Source organism: Corapipo altera, unplaced genomic scaffold (assembly GCF_003945725.1).
Source record: "Corapipo altera isolate COAL_440 unplaced genomic scaffold, ASM394572v1 56, whole genome shotgun sequence".
Taxonomy (NCBI): Eukaryota; Metazoa; Chordata; class Aves; order Passeriformes; family Pipridae; genus Corapipo; species Corapipo altera.
The window spans coordinates 205,034-212,141 of record NW_020884896.1 but is presented as its reverse complement, the minus strand read 5'-3'; the positions used below and the strand labels follow the sequence as shown (position 1 = coordinate 212,141).

General features: G+C 38.7%; 1 long non-coding RNA gene across 1 annotated transcript; it reads right to left on the bottom strand.

Annotated features, from left to right (window-relative positions):
• Positions 1-972: 972 nt before the first annotated feature.
• LOC113949560 lies at positions 973-4,464 on the bottom strand. The gene is made up of 2 exons (XR_003528469.1): positions 4,352-4,464; positions 973-1,560 (listed from the first exon to the last, which is right to left on the bottom strand). It is a non-coding gene; the product is annotated as an uncharacterized LOC113949560 (long non-coding RNA).
• Positions 4,465-7,108: the final 2,644 nt, after the last annotated feature.

Sequence of the window (7,108 nt, the reverse complement as noted above, 5' to 3'; positions counted from 1 at the left end):
CCAAGTCTTCAGAAGAAATCTGAAGGGCTTAATGTGGAATCAGAGAGTGAATAATTTTTGGTGCCTTTATGTTGTGCAGTTCAAGTCTAGGTGGGGCAAAAAGAGCCTGCTCTTTTTTAAATGCAGTTATGTTGAAATATCTGAAGAAATCACTGAAACTTTTCCAGCTGGCAATGAGAAAGTATTTGATTTTATAGAACACTGACCTAAGTAAAATGCTGAGTCTAGAACTTTGCATTTCTTGGAAGCATTATGATTAGAAAAAATGCCTTTCTGATGAAACACAAGTATTGATAGTTAAGCTGTAGGCAGTATTATATGGCTAGGTGACTTTTAGCTGTAGCAGGAGTGCATGCTAAATTGTTTCTGCTATCAGTGGGCTGGAATATGCTGAGAGTAGTGAACTAGGTGTCAATAGCAACAGGAGCTTTTGCTGGATATTTGCCAACTCACGCTTAATGCTGCAGTGTGCACTGAAAGATAACCAACCGAAGGTACTTGGCCATTACCAGTATTAAAACCACTTAACACTGAGATCTTAATCAAACCTGGATCACATTACAACATTTCTCTTTCTCCTCAACAGAAATAAGAATTTCCTCTCAAATCAAAAGCCTGCTGTTACTCCCGTGGCAGTATTCAGGCTTTGAGATGAATAACTGTGATAGAGTATATGATCACTTTTATGTGTGCAAAACTTACACAAGAAATTATAAATTTCAGAGTGCTAATCAAGTGCTCTGCCTTTTCTTGCTCCTGCAACATCTTTTCAGAAAGAAATACCAGACTGTGGCCCTACTTATATTTAAAAAATACTTTGTTGCAGATGCTTCCAAGCAATTTGAAAGTCATCCCTGTGGGGCACTTGTCATCTGCTACGGGAAATTTAGCACATGATTTCAAGGCTTAGAAACTTTGAACACAGAAATCCAGGAAAATTTGGCTGTACTACAACTTAAATCATTTAGGGTCTTTTTTTTTTTTTTTTTTTTTTTGAGTAAACTAAATACAGTTATATACTTTGGAATGGTGGAAAGAAAAGTTGTCGTTCCTTTTTTCCTATGTACTATGTATTGCTGAGTGCTAATAACAATTCAACCCAAAGAATTCAGCAAAATAAATCTTAGTTCATCACAACGTAATTCCATTACCTCCCTAAAGGAAATGCTGAAGTTGAAGTCTGTTAGGTTTGATAATCCTTTAGTAAGAAATCCATAATTAATGAAAAGTTACTAAGCATTCAGTTTTCAGACTATAAACCTGCTTTATTTTTTTCTGATATAGTCATATATTGTAAAACTTACATTTCATGATATTCATGTTTTCATTGAAAAAATTCAGTAAATATCCTTTCCCATCCTTTGCTTCTGGCATACTAGATTATTGTACTTTATCACAAAAGTCTTCCTCTTGTCTTTGTGTACAGTGTGGCAATTCAGCTTACAACCTTTCTCAGGGGAGCACAGCAGTTTTTGTCTTCAGTTCTGTAGCATAGATTTCCTTTCATTCTTGCAACCCATTTCTGAACAGCCTCCAACCTCACAGTATCTCATTTCAAATCTAAATATAGAACAAAGTGTAAAAGCTTGTAAGTGTTGTGGAAATGACCTCAGATACTATGAAGGACATTTCCTGTATATATATCCAGGCATCTCATCCTCTATCTTAAGCATCATATTGTTTTAGATAGAAAACATTTGCTTTCCATCCCTAAATTCTTCTCAAGGGCACTGTTGTTAGTACAAATTTTATGCTTTACAGAGTTTTAAAAAATTCCTCCAAATTTTTTAAAAAAATCTTATCTAAAGCATGAATTAATTAAGAACAGTTTATTTCACTATTAAGACTTAGCCCTTATTTGTCATATTAAGCATTGTTTGGAAACTCTATCAGCAATGATTGTATATTTTCTCCCAGATCTCATAATATAAGGCTTTCATACAAATGTAGAGAAACTGTAGTTGATGTGCACCAACCTATGTCTTGCACCACTGTAAAAACAGTTCCCTTCCTTTTACCTACCACGTGCATGAGCTTTGCTAACACCAGGTCACCCTGGGCTTGACAGGAAATTTTATGCCATTCTTTTTGTGGTTTTTTGATAGAGACCTCAAAGCAAGACTGGTTTTGCTTTCAAAGTGCTTGTTAGGCAGAACACCTTATTCTTCTGCCAGTGATTTCTTGACAAAGATGCCAGAGCTCTGCCAGCTGTTCTGTGGATTGTCTGCTGGTCAGCTGACGTTCCTGTGTGCCTTTGAACCTCCTACCTCAGGATATGCAGATCTTGCTCTAAAAGAATTTAGTCCCTTCTTAAAGTCTTAGATCTGGCTATGTCTTCAGTGAGTTCCTTTTTTAACACACTTTTTTTCCAAGAATGATTGCTTCCATAGCACTGCACTAATTTGCTTGTCACCACTTGTTATGTAGCATGAGGAGAGACAAAACTGCCTGACAGGCTCTCCCATGAAAAGTGTATTATCCTTGTGATCAGCTCTGCCATTTCTGATAATTTTCAATATTCCTATGAAGCTGATAGCTGGATTATGAAAACAGTGTTGAAGATCTGCCTTTTCTGAATGCAAGACTACTAAAAAGCAGATAACATTTTTAAGGTTTTGTTGGTAGGACAGCTGTAAGAATTTCGTACTTAGAACTTTCCTAGTTTCCCAGTTGAATGCTGCTAAACATGTCTGGTCTCTTTTAACTTCTCAGGAAGACTTTCCTCTGAAGTGTTGACACCTGGAGAAATCTCTGAAAATGTTATCCTGTACAGCTATTATGATATTACTTTTTTATTGGTTAAAAGTACCTTCATAGGACCTTCTAAAGGGCAGGTGGTTTTGTGGTGATGGAAGGTGATGCCATTTATTTACCCTTGTGTTGTCCCCAAAACGTTGTTTCATGACCTGCCAGCAACTTGCTGTTTAAGGTAATCTACTGTCACCAGGCCATTCACTGAGTATATTTTCAGAGCTGGAGAAAGAAAAAAAAGCCTCATCCATCTGGTTTCACTTCTAGGCTATTTAAAAACTCTCCAGTTAAATGGATGTAAAACCTAGTGAGTGTTCTTATTTTATTTTAAAGGTGAACTTTATGGTGATTTACACCAAGCATTAGGTTTAACGAGCAGTTTAGTAACAGTAGTTTAAGTAAATTCCCTCTCAGCTAAACTGCTACAGAGATTCATTTTAAGTGCAACTAAATGTTTTTGCCCTGGTTTAAAAACTAATTTAAATTCATTACTGTTAAGTAACTCTGGAGTATAAGCAAGAGTTTAGAATAATGTTCTTGAAGAGAAACACCATACTGTAATCTGCTAGGCTAGATTTTCACTGTTGTAGTCGGGAAAGGCCATTTCTGTATATCAGGACTGATGTATAATCTCCAGCAGTAGTCAACCTGCAGCAAGTAAAGAAGAGAAGGCCCTGGAGAGACATTATAGCAGCCTTCCAGTACTTAATGGGGGACTATAGGAGAGATGGGGAGAGCAGTGATAGGTTGAGGGGTAATGGTTCTAAACTGAAAGAGGGCAGATTTAGGACAAATATTATGAAGAAATTCTTTACTGTGAGGGTGGTGAGATGCTGGAATAAGTTGCCCAGAGAAGCTGTGGATGCTCCAACCCTGGAAGTGTTCAAGGCCATGCTGGATGGGGCTTTGAGCAACCTGGTCTAGTAGAAGGTATCCCTGCCCATGGCAGAGGTGGGGGTGGAACTATAGATCTTTAAGGTCACCTTCAACCCAAACCATTCTATGATTCAGTGTTCTTACTTTCCATCAAAAAAGCTTTCCCTTTCAGATCCTGAACAGCCAGAGAGCTAGTGTCCTCATGGTGGATTAATACTTGATGAGAGAATAAGTTTTTTGGTAAGTTCACTCCTGATTCCATAGCATTTATTTATCATGCAGGTAAATATTTGCACATAAGTCACATAGATAACTAAATCTCCAGTATGTTGGAAGTACAATCTTTAGTTTAAATAGGTTTAAAGCCTTCTGAGGAAAGCTGTAAAACTCCAATTAACTTCTGCAGCCTTCAAAATAGATCTTAGGGCTTGGATGAAGCAAACCACTTGTGTGCATCCTTAAGCCCATTATCTCCAGTGGAGCCACTCCTTGTTTTCAAGAACTCACCTGGTGAAAGGCTATGCTGGATCTAACCTGGAACATAAGTTCACAGTCATCCTGGCTCTATGTTGCTTTATCAACTATGATACAACAATTGATATGAGAAGTTTAACTTCTTGACTGTTGACAAAAGGGGGAGGGTAGCACTATTTCATTAGTCCTGTGAGTTTCATGTTTAAAAGTTTTGCTAAAGCAGAAAACCACGGAACTGTGATTCAGAAACTTTTTTTATTTTTTCATTCTGATGCTGACTTGGTGCATGGCTTTGACTGACTTCCTTAGGTGTGTCAGAGATTTCAAGTTTTAGAGCTTATTACCCGACTCTAGAAGAATGCAGAATCTAGAGACAGAACACAAAAAGTCAACTTCCCCCATTCCTCACACAGTATGTACTCCTACACCTCACCAAGGGAACTTCAGGGTAATGGCTGTTCTCCAAGCCCATGATTTTACCATCAGAGATGAACTTTTTGGATCAAAGAAGGATCAAATCCACATGAGGGAAACCATGTGTGTCCAAGTCCAAGTTCCTTTAGAGGATTACCAGTTTTACTGTGGATTTTGTTTTTCCTAGGATTTCTAATTACCTCAATAGAATTTATCAGCCTGGTTATTTTTTTCCTGCTTGCACGACTTATTGCAGTAAGTCATTTGACTCACTACAACAAGGTCTTTTTAGGTGACATGGGTAATCATAGTGGTAATCATAGTGTGCTTGGGTTATAATTAATTATTTACAGTAAAGCTGATTTTGAATTCCCTGAAATGAATAAATACACTAATAGGCAAGCGATGTGTTCTGTCAATGCATTAACCAGCAATGAACACGAAGCAGGAAGGGAAGTATGTCTGGGGGCTTCAGTCTCCTGTGCTGGTCCGGTGACAGAAAATATGTACTTATTTCTAGCTATAGACACTCCTTTCTGCGCTGTGTGCCAAAGTCTGAGGCATCTTCAAGCCCTGACTTTGCTCGTCAACCCCAAGACCTTTAGCAGTCTGCAGATAATGCAGGTGCTGGGACTACCTCTTGGAGACTGGGGAGTTCTGGTAATTGCAGGGCTTGAACAACACATCTCTCTCTATGTGTACCAAGCCATACAACACAACCCATGCATGAGAACAAGGAGTGGCAGGGAAAATGAAGAACAATGCACAAATTGTGTTGGGGTTCTCTCCCATGTGATGCAGAAGTTTAACTTTTAATTGTGTTTTGACTTTCTCTTTTGTTTGCATCCTGTTCTAAAGTTGTAAAAACATATTTACTTTCTGTTAGCTATTGGGAAAGCTGGCTGTGGTATTCTTTAATTTTTTACTTTGTAAATATTTGTGAGTTTAACCAAGTGCTGTGTGTCTGTTTAAGCAGTACGTCTGCCAAAACTTTTATCCACATGGAAAAAAAATTACCCAGGCTAGCCATATGGCATATCATGACTCAGAATATCAAGAAGAGGGAAACATATTTAAATATATATATTCTGTGTCACATCGAGACTCTAATTTCTTTTTCAATGTGTGCTATAATTTCCTCATGGACAAAAGCTAATGCGAATTTAGTAACCACTTCACAAAAACAGTTTAAAAAATAAGTAAAGGAGAAAAATCAGATCCCCCTAATAATCCTGTATGAATGCAGAGCATTTCCTGTTATGTCATAATCTCTGTGTGTGTGTTCTTTAATACAGTTGCATATGGCCTAGCATAAAGCTAGCTATGTTGTTTATAGGGATATTTTCTGGACAAAACAATCGACTCCTTGGTTTGAGAGCAGTCAGGATCCACTCCAAAGGAAAATGTTTGCTTTCAGCTCTGCAGAGGTTCTGAAGAGACCTGGATCATACATAACAGGTGTGCAATACTGGCCTTCAAATTAATTTCAATGTTGCATCACCTTGCTTTTAGCCTCCTACAGCCATTCTGTAGCTGCTAAAATTTCTGTGCAGTCCTATGGACATATGGAAAAAATTGTAGGTACCCACTAGGGGGCCAAGTCCATGGGAAAAAAATAGGTGTCAGCTTGTGCAAGAGCATAGATACTGGACCTCCTGCTTTGCTTTGCAATTGCTTCTTGGTATAATGTTTGCAGATGTTGGACATAAAGAACAAGACTTGAGGCTAACTCAACCTATGTTTAAATTGGTGGATTAAGGAGTACTAGTGTGCTCTTTGATCTGGATAATTCCAGCTGTTTGTAGTACCCCTCCCACTACTTTTGCCTTGGTTTCACAGGAAGGAAGCTTAGTGATCCAAGCCAGGAGAAAATCATCCAGATTGCTATAGCACAGAATCCCTAAGTGTGCCAGGATTGGACTCCACTGCTTGGTCCAACTCTGCTAATTTCATTACTACATTGAGGACGTAAAGTCACAGATTTACACATTTGTGTCTCTATCCCCAACTCTGTAGGGAAACCCCAGAGGCAGATGTAATTTGAGGCATATAACTGATGTCAAGTCAGTATGTAGGCAAATTTTTCCACTAGAGCAACAAACTTTCATCTGTATAGTCCCCAGTTTTCAGCGTTGACTCATCTGAACCAGAGGATTTATGGTCTGGCAGCAGTTTCAGGTAGTAAATTTTTAGGCAGAGCTAACAAGCAGCTTCAGGATAGTCAGTGGCTTTTTGCATCATGGAGCAACACTGCAGAAAATAGGCTGAAGTGGAATGAGGAAGAGATCTATAAAGGTCTGCCTCCTCTTTCACCGTATCTTCACAACTATAGCATCCCATTATGCTATGTTAGCTCTTCAGAAACTGGTGGGCAGAAGAGCGCAGCAACTGCAGTATGTGCTGTGCTTCTCAAAGCTGCCTTTTGTGTATTTTCTTCAAAACCTTTGTGTCCTGTACTCTGGTCCACCTCTGTGATCCACAGGGATCTTCCAGTAACCTGCTTGCCTGGCCCTGCACTTTCACTGCAGCCTTTCAGAGTCCTGCCAAAAGATCTCTGGCTCATTTCACATTGCTGCAAATATATGAGGCTGAG